Source organism: Coenobita brevimanus, chromosome 57, assembly GCF_032717465.1.
Source record: "Coenobita brevimanus isolate Jiangsu-jjx chromosome 57, ASM3271746v2, whole genome shotgun sequence".
NCBI classification, from domain to species: Eukaryota; Metazoa; Arthropoda; class Malacostraca; order Decapoda; family Coenobitidae; genus Coenobita; species Coenobita brevimanus.
The window spans coordinates 11,880,633-11,897,780 of record NC_137010.1 but is presented as its reverse complement, the minus strand read 5'-3'; the positions used below and the strand labels follow the sequence as shown (position 1 = coordinate 11,897,780).

Below are 17,148 nucleotides of genomic sequence, written 5' to 3'. Positions count from 1 at the left end.
ATGCACTTGGTGAATTTTCTTCTACCTATCTTCTGAAACTGACAACTTTCAGGGTGGACTTCAACTTTGGAGGAAAAAAAAAAAAATCCACAGGGGTTAAGAGTAGGGCAGCTGGAGGATGATGGTCATCTTGTGCTTCGTCAAAAAGTCATGGATAAGACGCAATACGTGAGCAGGTGCATTGTCATAGTTTGTCCACATCTCAGGCCTCTTCCTTTGCACTGCCTCCCTCAAACACTTCACGACATCCGAGTAAAACTCTTTATTGATTGTCTGACCATGTGGAACAAACTTATGAATGACACCATACCAATGAAAAAAAAGATGATCATCACTTTCACACTTAAGAGGCTCTGACATACTTTATTTGGTTGGAATGATGATGTTCCAGCCCACTGTGAAGGTTGCCTTTCTATTTCAACATTGTACCATACATCCACATTTCATCACCTGTTACGACATTTTTCAGAATGAAAAGATGTCCCAATTTCAAACAGAATTTCACACAATGACAGATGATGTTGCTCTTCAAGATCCTTCATTGTTCAACTTGCAACAAATCACCAAGTGTGCTAAACACATATTCACTCAAGCGTGCATACCTTGATAACTAAGTGATGTGGCGTGCAGTTAGTGTTAGACTGAAGCTCAAAGTCACCACCACATGCGATCATGCTTTGCTGGCTGGTTGGTGTACTATTTAAAAAGTTTGGTTCTTTCTGGGCAGACCTCGTATAAGGCACCTGCTATTAATAAGAGGTACCATACTTGTCTATAGTGTTAGGGTGTGTCAATTTTGGAAAAATTAGCATCTTTAAAATTACTGTACTAGTAATTAAATGGTAGGCTGTCTCTTGGCCTTTGCTTTATGCTGCAACTATGAGCAGGACAATGGGCAAGATGTAGTTGGGGAAGGTGGTGGGTGTGTCTGGGTTGACTATTGGAACGCTGAATGCTTCATGATACATAGAAGCAGGTCGTGTTACTGATATGATAAATCTTCTTATATGCTAGTCTGTTGTCTCAGAGGACTGGCTGAAGAGTGTGACTTTAAATGTGTATATGGGAAAGGGTGATGCCCTGGAAAGAGGAAATTTAAAAGGCATAAAACTTTTGGATCAGATAACGATGGAACTGGAGACAGTTCTAGAAGGTATGATAAGGGAAAGAGTGAATTCTGATGAGATGCAGTTAGGGTTCATGACACACAAAGGAATCACTGATACCACACTCATTGCCCAACAGTTTCAGGAAAAAAGGATAATGAAAAAAAGGGGAGCTCTACCTTGTTTTTTGTTGATAAGGAGAAGGCTATTGACAGTCCCTAAGAAGATAGTGAAGTGGGCAAGGAGAAAGCTTGGGATTATGGAGTGGTTGATTAAAGTGGTTATGGCTGTGTATGTGGGTGCTGCACCCACATAAGAACTGATGAAAATTTGAGCAGAGTAATGAATTTTCCGTGAATGTTGGCATGCATCAGGAGTCAGTCTTGAGCTCCTTATTGTTTGTCATGGTACTTGAAGCTCTCTCATGTGATTCAGAAATGGATATTATGGGAGATGTTCTATGCTGATGACCTGATGTTGACTGCAGAGCATGAAAGGGAGGTGGAGGAAAGATTTAGGAAGTGGAGAGATGGAATTGGGGCACAAGGGTTTGAGAGTATATGCAAATAAAACAGGTAGACATCTACAGTATAGCTAGTGGCAGTACTGTCAAAGCACAGGAATTGTGGCCATGTACAATTTGTCACAACGGTGTGGGAAGTACAATAACTCCATCTTGCGCAGTGTTTGGTAAGTGGGTGCATAAGAGACACGTTGGTATTAGAGAAAGGCTGCAAAATAACGCTGATTTTGTGCATGCAGTGTGTCAGGGAGAGCATGTAGAGATTGAGGGGCATGAAAGGATTGATGCTGCTAGTGAGTCTCTTGAGTGCATGGAGTAGTTCTGTTATTTGGGGGACATGTTATGTAACGAAGGAGGGGCTGGAGCTAGCTCTATGGTTAGGGTATGGAGTGGCTGGTGGAAGTCATGGGGGCTGTTGACTCCCTTAGCACTGAGAGGGTTCTCCCTCCATGCTAAGGGATCCATTAATGTGGCATGTGTTAGAAGTGTAATGCTGTATGGTTGTGAGACCTGGGAAGCAAAGGAAGAGGATATTCATAGGATCAAATGTACAGAAATGACAACAATTAGATGGATGTGTAGCGTGACCTTGAATGTAAGGCACTGGGGGGCTAGGATTGCAATTAAAGAGTTGAGAGGAAGGATGGGACTTGAATGTATAGGTGTTGTGATGATGTGGGGTAGGCTGAAATGGTCTGGGCATGATTTGGGGATGGAATGTGACAACTGGGTGCGGAAGGCAAGAGATGCGAATGTCAAGAGCAGGGATGTGAGGGGCAGACCACAATAGACCTGGGATGACATCAGAGTGTGACCTTTGGGAAAAAGGACTGAACAGGGAAGCTGCCAAATATCAAGCAAGGGAGGGCTACCATCAGGCGATCAAGGTCAACACACACAAGCATACTGATGCCATTAAAAATTATACAATATGATATACGGTACAGTATATATACAAAATATACCATATTACTGTTCTGTTACATACTTATCCGAGTACTGCTGCAAAGGTGTACTGTACTGCACATATGCATAAACAGCCAAGATATATTCTGTACAATGTAACTTTTCCTAGCTGCTTATTTTCTTCACCAGTCTCCTTAAGATAAATTAAAAAACAGTACAGTTTATCCTATTTTTAACCCCTTAACCTCAGGGATGTCAGGAGTGTGCCGTGCGCGTCCCACGGGAATAATTGCGCTCCGACTGACTTTTAAAAATATTTTGCCAAAAATCAGTTATTAATCCTAGAATATTATAATTAAATAAGCATATGACACATACCTTCAGCTTTCTCCTGGGATGTTTGTTGAGCCTTTGTCAACTACTGTAGGACTTGTCGAGACTTCTGAAGTTTGGTAACGAAGTCTCCACTTTACACTTCCCGATACTCCGTAATATGGTTACCACCGCCTGATATTATCACTACAAACACTATTCTATGAATTTCAAGTAGTTTGGAATCCATATTCCCCCCCCCAAAAAAAAACTGTGAAAGTACTGTAATGTAAATTATGAGCGCATACGAGCTTTCCACCCGCGCTCGTTCCCCAATGGTATTCTGAGGTGGAGCTGTCATTTATTATTTATAAACACACTCACACTTTATATTCCTAGTACTTTATTACACATTCATATATACAATATTTATCCATAAGTTTCTTTCAGGACTAGTAGTTTAATTTCACTCCAGGCATTCACTTTCTCGTTCAGTAAACTAGCGTCACTTTCACTTTCATTACTCCAAGTTATACAGGCTAGAACGAAGCTTTCACTTTCACTACTCCAAGTATTTTTACTCCCATTCATATATTACTAATTATTTACATTTCTATTTACATTTTCTATTTTATTTACATTATTTACATTTCTATTTTATTTACACTATTTATGCACTGTCACTTGCAGTAACTTATAAAACTATATTCCACTGTTCAATTATATTTACATTCATTGCTTTCACTTGTTATTTACACATTATTTACACATCTACTTGCACTGTTTCAGAGTCACCAGAAAGATCGTAGTCACTGTCCATTGTTATCATTGATAAATTAGCCAGTTCACGTTCCACAACAGAGTCACTTAGCCCTTTACCCCTTCCCACATGAGGTTTAGTAGGGGAAGAGGTCACAGGACCCTTTGCAGGGGGCTTAGAAGCCGCGGAATTGGACAGGCGCGAATCCGACATGGTTTCACCTAGAAAGACGACAGTAAACTGAATGATGTGGCCTAGGGACAGGGAAGGGTTGACAGTGTCAGCGTGGTGACAGATGCTAATTTACATGTTATGAAATGATTAGCAGGAAATCTAGACAATACATAATAAATCAGGTAGTTCCAGGTGAATGTAAATAATCACTTAGGGTTCTCCCTTCCTTTCTTATATATATTTTTGTTATGAGAATAGGTCATACGGCATATTTCAAGGGGAAATAAACAGGGAAAATTAGCGAATGAGTGCACGTGGGGTGTTGCTAGGTGATAATTAGCCGATTCCAGATGTATGGCAGTATCAATTACCTTTTCCCTTTCTTTTATATATTATTTTGTATAAGAATAGGGCATAGGGCACATTTCAATGGATAAAATGAGTGCAAAAATCCATCCAGAATTTGCGTAGCGTAGCGTAGGTGGGCAGGCGGAAGGAGAGGGTAATGGAGGGGAGGTAAGGAGGGGAGTCAAGGACAGGGGAAAAATGGCTAAATTGTCAACAGTGGATAGCAGTACAGATGACATTAGCAGAACTGAGTGTAGCTGGACACTGGTAGTACTGATAGATGATACAAGCCACCACTTGAAAACCCGGGCGAATTCAAAATAACACAGAATCACAAAAGTGACGACCTGCAGTATGTTCCCTTGCTCCCGACCGTCACGAAAGTGACGCCCCGCAGTTAAGGGGTTAATGCACAAAGCATGTGTACTAAAATATGCACATGAGACAAACACAGAAATAAATGAGGCTATTGATACAACAACAAAAACTGAAAGAACAAAAATAAATAAATAAATAAACCCAGTAATCATTATTACTCTACAGAACAGAAGCTTAACCTTTCACTACCCTATTCAAATACTTGTTCTGCAACTAAACCACCTAAAGATACACTCGTCTGAAAAATGGATATCAGAAAAACATAGAATTAAATGAGGCTTTTGACACAACAACAAAAACTTCAAGGGAAAAAGTTCCAAAAGTAACCCAAGTAACTAATATTACCCTATGGTACAGAAGCTAACTTTCACTATCCTACTCATACTTGTTCTCTGACTGATCCATCTAAAGATATGCTCTTTTGCCCTCTATTAAGACCTTCTTTACTTCTAGAGAACTCTTACACAAGCAGACCTCATTTCAAGTTCAGTATTTGTTCCAAAATATCAAAATTACTCCTTACAGATGCTTCTGTAATTTTATGAAACTGGAACATCATTGTCATAGTTTGCAGTTGAGGCTTCGAGAACAAGTCTTTAAAAACTAATCTGGAGCTAAAAGCAAAAAAAAAAAAAATATCAAAAAATGCCACATAATGAGGAATTACTGTACCACAATTTATTGAACCCATGTAGCAAGCATTTCATACGTTCCACTTCTCTTGCACCCAGCCTTGCTTTCACACTGGTTATACCTATATTTTAACACCCACACATTAATATGAACATTAACACACCATGCAGTCCTCTTGTGGCCTTTTTTCTGGATCAAGACCTTCAAAACACCAGCCATGTTCCACTTCCGTTTCAGTCACTAAACCAAGGCAATTCTATCTATCTATCTATTGCCAGACGCCTCAATCCCATTTGGATGGCCACAAATAAATCGCCTCCACGTCTCCCTGTCCACCGCCATTTCACTGCCCTGCTCTCAACTCACACCCCCCTCTCTCATATACCTCTCCACCCCATCCCTCCATCTCATCCTCGGCCTCCCCCTCTCTCTTCCCCCCCTCCACCTCACTCACATACACTCTCTTCGTCAGTCTTTCACCCTCCATCCTCTCCACATGGCCAAACCACCTCAGTGTGTTCCTCATAACGCTTCCTATCATACCCACATCCACACCACAACGCTCCTTTATATCCTCATTCGTCAGCCTGTCTCTCCATGTGACTCCACAGGCTCCTCTTAAATAACTCATTTCCACTGCTCTCACTCTTGACTTGTGTCCTTCCAACAACCTCCAAGCTTCACTTCCATACGTTGGAGTTGGTATCACAATACTGTTATGTAGTAACTTTTTCACTTCCATGCTCACTTCCCTGTTTCTTATAACTGCTTTCAAAGAACCAGCAATCTTTCTTCCCTGCTGTACCCTTTCAAACACTTCACCCTCCAAACCTCCATCCTTACTCATCACACTACCCAAGTACTTAAACGTACTCACATTTTCCAATTCCTAACCATCCAACCTCGCTGTACATTCACTGACTTCACCTCTCTCAAAGACCATCACTTTACTCTTCCCTGCATTCACCTTTAGATTCCGTTTCTTACACACTCTCCAAAACTCATCCACCAAGCCTTGCAGCTCCCCTTTGTCTTCACTCAACAACACAGTATCATCTGCAAACGACAGTACAGGGAGTTTCCAAACACTATCCTCTCTCACCAAGGCCACTCCAACATCCACTTCCTTACCTTGTACCTCTTTTATTACCCCATCCATGTACAGATTGAACAACCATGGAGACATAACACATCCCTGTTTCAACCCAACCATCAAAGAGAAAAATTCACTTAGTTCACCATCCACACGCACTGCAGCCTTAGTACCATCATACATACTCTTCACAGCATTCAACAACTTCCCATCTCCTTCATATATTCTTAATACTTTCCACAACCCTTGTCTATCCACCCTGTCATATGCTTTCTCCAAATCCATGAAAGCCGCATACAACTTCTTTCCCTTCTCTAGAAACTTTTCCACAAAAGATCTAAGAATGAATATCTGATCTACACAACCTCTTCCCTTCCTAAAGCCTCCCTGTTCTTCTCCAACTAATTCCTCTGTTCTTTCTCTAACTCTGTCAATAAGTATCCTACCATACACTTTTCCTATTCTACTAAGAAGACAAATGCCCCTATGATTACCACACACTTCTTTTTCCTTTTTTCCTTTGTACAAGGGAATAATTATACCTGACTTCCAATCCTCCGGGCAATTACTGTAATGTATTTTGTATCATGGATTTGGAGTAAGCATATGACAGGGTGGACAGACAAGGATTGTGGAAAGTATTAAGCATATATGGAGTAGATGGGAAGTTGCTGAATGCTGTGAATAGTATGTATGATGGTGCTAAGGCTGCAGTGCATTTGGATGGTGAACTGAGTGAATTTTTCTCATTGATGGTTGGGTTGAAACAGGAATGTATTATGTCTCCATGGTTGATCAATCTGTACATGGATGGGGTAATAAAAGAGGTACAAGGTACGGTAGTGGATGTTGAGGTGGCCCTGGTGAGAGAGGGTAGTGTTTGTAAACTCCCTGTACTGTTGTTTGCAGATGATACTGTGTTGTTGAGTGAAGACGCAGAGGAGCTGCAAAGCTTGGTGGATGAGTTTGGGAGTGTGTGTAAGGAATGGAATCTAAATGTGAATGTAGGGAAGAGTAAAGTGATGGTCTTTGAGAGAGGTGAAGTCAGTGAATGTACAGCGAAGTTGGATGGTGAGGAATTGGAAAATATGAGTACGTTTAAGTACTTGGGTAGTGTGATGAGTAAGCATGGAGGTTTGGAGGGTGAAGTGCTTGAAAGGGTACAGCAGGGAAGAAAGGTTACTGGTTCCTTGAAAGCAGTGATAAGAAACAGGGAAGTGGGCATGGAAGTGAAAAAGTTACTACATGACAGTATTGTGATACCAACTCTAACATATGGAAGTGAAGCTTGGACGTTGTTGGAACGACACAAGTCAAGAATGAGAGCAGTGGAAATGAGTTACTTAAAAGGAGCCTGTGGAGTCACATGGAGAGACAGGCTGACAAATGAGGATATCAAGGAGCGTTGTGGTGTGGATGTGATACGAAGCGTTAGGAGGAATACACTGAGGTGGTTTGGCCATGTGCGAGGATGGAGGATGAAAGACTGACGAAGAGAGTGTATGTGAGTGAGGTGGAAGGGGGGATAGGGAGGGGGAGGCCGAGGATGAGATGGAGGGATGGGGTGGAGACGTATATGAGAGAGGGGGGTGTGAGTTGGGAGCAGGGCAGTGAAATGGTGTGTGACAGGGCAACCTGGAGCCGATTTGTTTGTGGCCACCCCGAACGGGATTGAGGCGTCTGGCAATAGATAAATAGATTTTTTATCATATAAGAAGCATTTTTTCCCCCTAAAAAATACAGTACACCCTCGATATAATGATCTAATTGGTACATGACCCTTGACATTAAATACGTACAACATGCTGTTTGGTAATTTCCCAGGCGTTGTGGCTTAAATACAGGGCGTCGTTCAGCCATATACAGTAATACAGCTAGGTCTAAATGGCTCTTTTTCTCAATAAATGCTCTACTTATGGCTCCTCTCACGATGCTGGTCACCCAGAGACTGATGTGGCATTCTGTGGGATGCGGAGGAGTGACGTGTGTGTGTGTGTGTGTGTGTGTGTGTGTGTGTGTGTGTGTGTGTGTGTGTGTGTGTGTGTGTGTGTGTGTGTGTGTGTGTGTGTGTGTGTGTGTGTGTGTGTGGTGAGTGAGTGAAAGAGTGGTGAGTGAATGAAAGAGCGGTGAGTGAGCAAGAATGAGTGACAGCGAGTGAGTCAGCAAGCAAGAGTGGTGAGTGAGTGAGCTTGAGTGATGAGTGAGTGAGAGTGGTGAGTGAGTGAGTCAGCGAGAGTGATAAGTGAGTGCGAGTTGTGAGTGAGTGAGTGATAGTGAGTGAAACTAGCGGGGGTTGTAGGGCTGTTTGGCTTCCTTGCCTCCTTTCCTGTCCCCTCACCCTTCTCCACCCACACTTGTCTCCCTCCCCCACCCTCCCACCCTCCCCTACCCCTGCTTGGCACACTACCAGCAGCCTGCCTGGCTGTTTAGTTGTCCTGAAGTGGTGTTGAACACAGCATGTCCCACCACCCTACTCTCCTCCATGTGATGTTTGATGTGCCATTTTTTAGGAATGGTACTGTTTATGATAACATTCCCTATGATGTTTTTGTATCAGTTTCTATTAAGATATATGAGAGTTTGGGTTTGGGTCTGGAACTCATCTCTGGCTCTTCTCCAGTATCTTATGGGGAAAACTGCTTCCATATCCGATATACTCGCTGACCGAACACTCCCACTGGTACAGGACACTGCAGGATAATCGGGGTATGGGTGTACAGTACAGTACATATACCATGTAGGGATCCGGCAACCCTTTGTGGTAGACAGCGCCTCACTAGGTCAAACCAGTGTCCTTCCCATGGTCAGGTGCAGGGAAATATTGTACTGTCCTGTATTAGGTGATTTGGCTCAGGTGGATGCTGTAACTGCTCACCCCCAGGTACAAAGTGCTACCCATGTAGGCTCCTTCTTACCACCTTTTATGGTGAGTAAAATTCTCTAATGGCAGCAGGAATAAAATCAGTATCACTAAATGGAAGGGATTAACATTTTCCAAATGCAGTATCTGAGTACTTTCCATTCCCAGCACCTGATGTTGTGAACTTCCTATCACTAACCAACACTTTACTCAACATTACCTTTCAGACTTCCTTCCTCACAGACATTCAAAAGCCCTGAACCAGCAGATACCATTCACTATACGATGGCAGCACAGCATCATCTGCATATACTGAATCTCAAATATTCCATACCTCACCACTAACTATCTATCTATCTATTGTCAGACACCTCAATCCCGTTTGGGGTGGCCACAAACAAATTGCCTCCAAGTCGCCCTGTCCTCCGCCATTTCACTGCCCTGCTCCCAACTCACACCCCCCACTCTCATATACCTCTCCACCCCATCCCTCCATCTCATCCTCAGCCTCCCCCTCCCTCTTCCCCCCTCCACCTCACTCACATACACTCTCTTCATCAGTCTTTCACCCTCCATCCTCTCCACATGGCCAAACCACCTCAGTGTGTTCCTCATAATGCTTCCTATCACATCCACATCCACACCACAACGCTCCTTTATATCCTCACTCGTCAGCCTGTCTCTCCATGTGACTCCACAGGCTCCTCTTAAATAACTCATTTCCACTGCTCTCACTCTTGACTTGTGTCCTTCCAACAACGTCCAAGCTTCACTTCCATACGTTAGAGTTGGTATCACAATACTGTCATGTAGTAACTTTTTCACTTCCATGCTCACTTCCCTGTTTCTTATCACTGTTTTCAAAGAACCAGCAACCTTTCTTCCCTGCTGTACCCTTTCAAGCACTTCACCCTCCAAACCTCCATCCTTACTCATCACACTACCCAAGTACTTAAACGTAATCACACTTTAACTCCAATTACCATAAATATTGTTCTGACCACTCTCATACCCTCATCTATTTACACTATTTAACATACATAAAAACATACTACAGTGCAGCCTCGTTAAGAGACAGGGTTACGTCAAGTGAAACTATTACATAACTAATTATCAAATAACGAGGTCGATGTAACATGGGTGCAATGGGGTTAGGGAAGGTGGCCTCGACCATGAAGCCCAAAATGACCTAAAAAACTTCTGCCACCTACCTGAAGTTTGTCACTATGTAGGTGCAAGTCATTACCAGAGGTCCCGTCCCCAAGGATGGGAGATAGCTGGAGGGCCGGGGTGACCACTCCACAAAAAAGATACGGTACCACTTGACTTCATATCACACACTGCGCTATGTATTAATTACTGTACTCGAACTCTTATTGGGTAATAACAAAAGTGTTTCAGTGGTCTTTCATGCACAAAATAAAATGAAAGGCAGTGTAAACACTGGGCAGGCATCTTGGCTCAGTCAACTGTGTAGAGATCTAAAAAGGCGATGACGGTTATATAAGGTTGGCTTGATTTCCAAGTCACAAGCTTCAGTATTTCACACACAAAAAGCTATCACTTCATTTAATACTGCACACTGCACTACTTGTTAAGCACTTGCATTGATACTTGGTGATAACAATAGTGTTCCAGTGACCTATCGCGCATATGTAGAAGCCAAAAAAGAGGATAATGGTTACATAAGGTTGACACTATTTCCATGTCACGTTTCAATATTTCACACACAAAAACGTATCACTTCACTTAATATTGCACACTGACCTATTTGCTGCCCTGTCCAATGCCACTTCACTGCCTTGTTCCCAGTTCACACACCCCTCTCTCATATACCTCTCCACTCCATCTGTTTATCTCATCCTCAGCCTCCCCTCCCTCTGTCCCCATCACCTCACTCGCATACACTCTCCTCATTAGTCTCTCACTCCCCATCCTCTCCATAAGCCCAAACCACCTCAATGTAGGCTATTTCTCCTAACGCTTTCTATCACATCCACATCCACACCACAGAGTTCCTTCACTTCCTCATTTGTCTGTTTGTCTGTCCATGTAACTCCACATGCTCCTCTCAAATAACTTATTTCCACTGCTCACTTTCTTGACTTGTCCTTCTAACAAGGTCCAAGCTTTACTTCCATACGTTAAGAGTTGCTATCACAATACTGTTATGCAGTGACTTATTTACTTCCATGCTCACTTCCCTGTTCCTGATCACTGCTTTCACAGAACCAGAAATCTTTCTTCCTTGTTGTACCCTTTTCAAGCACTTCACTCTCTAAACTTCCATCCTTACTCATCACACTACCCAAGGACAGTAACTACCCAAGTACAATAAGACTTCACTATAACAGACTAATTGGGGCCCAAACCATTGCGAAAAATACGAAATTCCGATAAAAGCGACATCTGGACTTCTTCCTGCTAATCCGGACTTTTTCTGATACATCAGACATTAGTCCGGATCGCATGAACGGTTTTTAAACTGTTTTGACTACCACTGCAGTAGAGTATTGTGTTATAACTTCACTACGTTAATCAAATGGTATAATATACAGTAAACCCTCATTATACAATGCCTCATTGTACGATATTTTGCTTATACAATGTCAAAATTTTAGTACCCTATGCCCACTATACAATGGGAACGATTTGCAACAACGATGGATCATCCGCGGCTCAGTGAACAGCGAATGTGCAAACGCAACAAAAACGTCCTCACACTGTCGGCATTAGACCACACACACTTGTCCACCGGTCCAGCCTCATTAGCTAGCCCTGCCCAGCCAGCTAGCCCAGTCTTATCGATTGGTTCAGCCCCATCAGCCAGCCCCACCCAGCCAGCTAGCCCAGTCTCATCCTCCAGTCCAGACTCATCAGCCAGCCCCGTGCAGCCAGCCAGCCCTGCCCAGTCAGCCAGTTCTGCCAGTAATGAGTGAGGGCTGTGAGGCCCTAACTGTCCCTTAGCCTCGAAGGGGACATCAACAATCCTATTTACTTAAGTAATAGTAAGAACTACTGTATACTGTTATTTTCATGTTTTTCCCCTCTTTATTCATTATTAATGTGTTACTTTACATGTTTAAACATAAGGATATTTCATGTATGTGAGTGTTAAGGTGTGTGAATGTGCGAGTTTAGGCAGGTCTGGGAACGTATCCCCATTGACTACATGTTATAACAGGTTCACTATACAATGGATTGCTATACTATGGGGTTTTCAGGAACGGAACCCTATCATATAATGAGGGTTTACTGTATATAATAATACTGTACTGTACACTGATAAACATGTCTTTTATTTACCTTATTGTGGTGAACACTGCTGAAATGGTCAGGCAGTCCGGACTGCTTCTGGCTTTATCGGACTTTTCCGATATATAGGAATTTAGTCCAGTAGCTCTTCAAGTCCGATAAGAGCGAATTCCGGTCTACTGAAGTCCGTTATATCGAGGTTTTACTGTACTTAATAGCACTCACATTTTCCATATCCTCCTCCAACATGGAGGCAATTTGTTTGTGGCCAACCATTACAGGACTGAGGCATCTGGCAATAGACAGATAGACTATTTGTCAAGCATTTGCAATGTTATCTGATGATAATATGTTTCAGTGGCATTTCGTGCACAAACTAGAATGAAAGGCAATGATCACAGTAAATGTAAACACTGGGTGGCTATTCTGGCTGGCGTGCATCACTGCGTCCACATGAGATTCTTGGAGGTGGCCGTCAAAAATGCCGTTGTGGTGAAATCGCGATTAATTTTCAAATGTTGTACCAAGACAAGGTATAACTTTTAAATTATCACTGTAGCGATTTATCACATAATGGAGCTTCATATGACAAGGCTGCACTGTATACATCCATCTCAGGCCAACACTAACAATGAACTAATCACTCAAACATCCATCTAACCTTTAACACAGTGGTTCCCAAACTTTTTTCTCTGCACTGCACTTTTGAAATAAAAATTTACTTGCACTACACCAAATTACAATCTTTTTTCTCTGGTTCACACTTTAGGAATAAAAATTTAGTTGTGCTACACGAAACATTTTTTTAATACCTTCAATATATAAATAAACAAACAAACTCCAAGCAGTGTTTCAATCACATCACTGAACAGATCTACATTACAATATGATCATGAGAAATACAAAAAGTATAAAACAATGCACTTTTATAAAACATGATTAATTTACAAAATACAGGTATATAAATTCAACGAGAAGTGTGAGTTTGTTTTTGTGCAGTTATCTCATTTATATTACAGTACAGTAAATCTAATCTGAGACACACTCTCATCTGATCAACAAAAATAAGCATTTCTCTTTTCTGGTCTTTGTTATTCATCAGAGATGAAAATCCCTGTTCACAACAATTTGACAAGGAGAACTGCAGAAAAATGAATAATGCTCTTGAAGGGAAGCATGGATACAGTGATACCTCGATATACGATACCCCTAGATGCGATACCCCAGCTTAACTATGGGAGTATAAATACCACCATAACCCACCAAATGATGGCCAAACCCTGGTTTAGCAATGGGTTTTGAATTTATTTTCCCAATTTTGATGATATTTTAGACTAAAATTGTGTGTTTAGGTTGACTTATAAATTGTTTTTAGAATTAGATTAATGTGCTTTAGTCACTGATGGGATGAACATTTTCATTTTGGGGTACAGTTTACTAAGCTTGATTTTTTTTCAGACATATTTGATGATTTTTAGATTTTTTTTTTTTTTTAGTGAGTTATATACTGTACAAGTGTTAGGCTTAGATTAGCTTCCTTGACAGCTGTTAGGCCATTTAGATTGGCTTTAAACTTGTTTTTGGCTCACTTGGGTGAGTTTTTGGGCTTGGTTTGAGGGAAAACCCAAGGCTGGTAAATGCTCCACATTACACGTTAAAAGTACCCCGATATACAATACCCCGCCTAACGACGGGGTTTTACCTACCCAATTACATCGTTAAACTGGGGTATGCCTGTACTGTTTACTGTTGTAAATTCAAAAGAGATACCAGAGGCACACTCCCATGTTTCCTTTTCAAGGTTTGATCACTTGAAATGCATACATTTCCTTCTCCTCATCTAAAGTCAGATCTGAACTGTTGGAATTTACAAAGGGATGGGGGCACTCACCATCCACTCACTTGATGTAGTGCTGCTCTCAGATGTCTGCCCTTTCCTCTCCTCCATCCTTCTTTCCATCCATCCTCTTTTGTCTTTCTTTCCTTCATTCTTTCCTCTTTTTTCTGCCTGCAGGTGACTTTACACTCCCTCTTGTGTCTTTCCTTCATTCTTCCCTCCTCCTCCTGCCTGTGGGTGACTGAGTGACAAGCCAAATGGTTTCCTGTACACCAGGAAACCATTTACTACGCTGGGTGGTAACCATATAACCAAATTTTGGCGTCTGGTGGTTTAGTGGGTAATAACGGTGCTCCAATCGGATTGAGCTGGTGAAGGTTTATATCCAAGGGGTGGTTGGGGTTTACTGCTCATGTAATGCCACTCAGGGATGAGTGAGGCTGGTCACTCTCATCTTAACACGTTACCCGCATACTGAGCCACTGGTGTACCATTTGATGTCTTCTTTCCTAGCGTGTTGATACACTGAAGGTGCAATAATGAGTAATAATTTGTTTTCACTTTTTCATGTATTTCACCTTAACGAATATTGGCTGGGCAGATTTTTTGTTGCTGCTCCAACAGTAGAAAACATGTTGAATAGGATAATGATATAAGATTAGAGAAATGCCTATTTAGTTGGAGAATATATATCAGACTTCGAGTAGTGACTATTACATTTCATTTAGATGTCAAACAATACTATTAATTACACAAAAACATTGAAAAACAACTCCGTGTTACAGAACTAGGGCCATGAGATGCAAATACACTTTTCTTGAAAAAACAAACAAAGAGTAAATTTACTAATGATAAATATTTGTGATATTTTACTGGAAGAAAAAATGGACTAACCACTCTTGTTTCTAACAGTTCTACATTTACTTTGTTAGAAAACAAAAAAAAAAGATAAGTGCTGGATGTTTCTGGTTATTAAACTTTTTTAAATAATTATAAATGATTAATTATAACCAATACTTGTAATTATCTCTAGCTGGATACTGATGATTACTATTACGGCATTCAACGTACCCAGCTATCATTATGCTTGGTTGCAAGAAACACTGTCTTCAGTGATGCAAAAAAAAAACTTTAGAAGGCTGGTGAAGAGATTAGAAGGAGGAAAAATGAACAAGAAACAAGATAATAATAAAAAAGGTGGTGTTGGATCTTTGCTTGGACTTCCTTCAATTACCTAAATAGCTAAGTGCTACCTGAAACTTCACGACAGAGAATGAGATGGTAACAAACCAAAGAAAACGAAGTGCCAGGTAAGAGCGAGCGGAAACTGCACTACCTGGGCCAAATTAGTACACTACCTCAGTGATCCACCGGTGGTGCATCATCCAACATGAGAAGAAAATGTCAGGATACCATGTGTTGGGCCACCAGTGACACTACTTTTATGAAGGCATATTCCTCATTGGTATTCAGTAAAGTGACATAAATCCTTTCGCTGTGATAGCTCCTTGCAGACTGGTGGGAGAGAGTTCTGAAGTGAAACGCGGCCTGGGAGAGAACTCATATTGCAGAAACCCGGGTAACGTGTTAAATGCCAGGACCAACTTGCCTAGCCCCAGGCTCCTATGCTCTTCATGGGGCAAAGTAGGATTAGATGATGGATGGATGGATGGATGGATGTCAATCATCAAATTTTTGGTGGTCTGCGGCCACCCTTTGCGGGATTAGGGAGTCGGGCTACAGACAGATACCTAAGCAACGATGGAAAGTACTGATCAATTCTTTTCTACCAGTGCTGCAAGATATTCCTGTATAAGGCCGTACAATCCATTGCTCATTTTAACACTTTTTACCAGTGGGAACATTCTGGGGTTATGTGTCATTGCTCCTCTGAACCAGAGCTGATTTTTTTTTTTTCCTGGGGGTAGGGTTTTTTTTTTTACCCCTGGGGGTAGGGGGCTTTTTCAAGAATACTCCCCCAGTATCCCTGCTTGTCGTAAAAGGCGACTAAAGGCGTTGGCGGAGGGTTAGTGCCCCTCCCTGGAAAACAACTAACTAAAAAGACAAACAAGAAGCCTCGGACAAGGACTGACCAAACGATGACAACCCAGGACTGGACAAAGGACTTGGCAATGGCAACATGGAATGTAAGAGGAGCCAATGATGAGGTGAAAGAGAGAGAGATTGTCCAGGTGCTTGAGGGTGTGAAAGTGGATGTATGTGGAATAACTGAAACAAAATGGAGAGGAGAAAGTGTGAGAGAATGGGAGTATGGATGGGGTATATGTGCAGGAGTAGGTGAGAATGAGAGGACAAAGGAAGGAGTATGAATAGTTGTGAGTAAAAGATGGAAGAAGAGCATAAGACAGTATGGATCACTTGGGTCAAGGATTGTGTGGGTAAGGTTGAAAGTTGGAATACAAATGTGGGCGATTGTGTGTGTGTATGCGCCAAGGCAAGATCGTGCTAGCAGAGTGAGAGAAGAGTTCTGGACGAAAGTGGAAGTGTGCATGGAAAAGTTTGGAAGGAATGAGAGAGTGTTTTTGATCGATGATATGAATGGTAAAGTAGGGAATGTGAAGGTGGATCGAGTAGTTGGTGAGGGGTGTGCCTGCTGAGATAGATGAGAATGGCAGTGCATTAGTGGACATTTGTGCTGGGAGGGGGTTGGTGATATCCATTATCCTCTTCAGACATAAAATGATCCACTGGTATACATGGCGAGTGATGAGAAGGGTGGGTGGTGAACTGAATGAAAGGATGCAAAGATGTGTAATGGATGAAAGAGCTTATAGAGGTTTGCGGAGTGGACTTTCTGACCACTACTCGGTAGTGGCCAGAATTAGGATCCAAGTAAGATGGAGAAATAGAAGAAGGGAAAGGCGAGAGGAAGGAGTAGTTGCAAGGAGAGTGGAAAGGTTACAAGAGGATGAGAAAAAGGCAGAGTATAAGAGAGAAGTGGA

The 17,148-nt window shown here is 41.9% G+C and overlaps 1 protein-coding gene across 3 annotated transcripts in view; it reads right to left on the bottom strand.

Annotated features, from left to right (window-relative positions):
* LOC145402093 (uncharacterized) overlaps positions 1 to 17,148 on the bottom strand; it is a 130,996-nt gene that overhangs the window by 101,180 nt on the left and 12,668 nt on the right. The gene's annotated exons all lie outside the window — the stretch shown is intronic.